This window comes from Gavialis gangeticus, unplaced genomic scaffold (assembly GCF_001723915.1).
Source record: "Gavialis gangeticus isolate Ggan-Ray unplaced genomic scaffold, GavGan_comp1, whole genome shotgun sequence".
Lineage (NCBI taxonomy): Eukaryota > Metazoa > Chordata > Crocodylia > Gavialidae > Gavialis > Gavialis gangeticus.
This window is the reverse complement of record NW_017728997.1, coordinates 25,859,122-25,859,390: the sequence shown is the minus strand read 5'-3', so window position 1 is coordinate 25,859,390 and position 269 is coordinate 25,859,122. Positions and strand designations below refer to the sequence as shown.

Genomic DNA, 269 nt, shown 5'->3' with positions numbered 1-269 from the left:
CAGAAAAGGATCTTGGAGTCATCACTAACTCCAAGATGAACATGAGCCAGCAGTGTAGGGATGCAGTCAGGAAGGCCAACCATACCTTGTCATGCATCCACAGATGCATCACGAGCAGGTCCAAGGAGGTGATACTCCCTCTCCATGGGGCACTGGTCAGGCCCCAACTGGAGTAATGCATCCAGTTCTGGGCACCACACTTCAGGAGGGATGTGGACAACATGGAGAGGGTCCAGAGGAGGGCCACTCGCATGATCAGGGGGCAGCAG

The 269-nt window shown here is 55.0% G+C and overlaps 1 protein-coding gene across 1 annotated transcript in view; it reads right to left on the bottom strand.

The window, feature by feature from the left end:
- The window catches only part of ARF4 (ADP ribosylation factor 4), a 21,345-nt gene that overhangs the window by 11,039 nt on the left and 10,037 nt on the right, over positions 1-269 (bottom strand). The window lies entirely within an intron of this gene.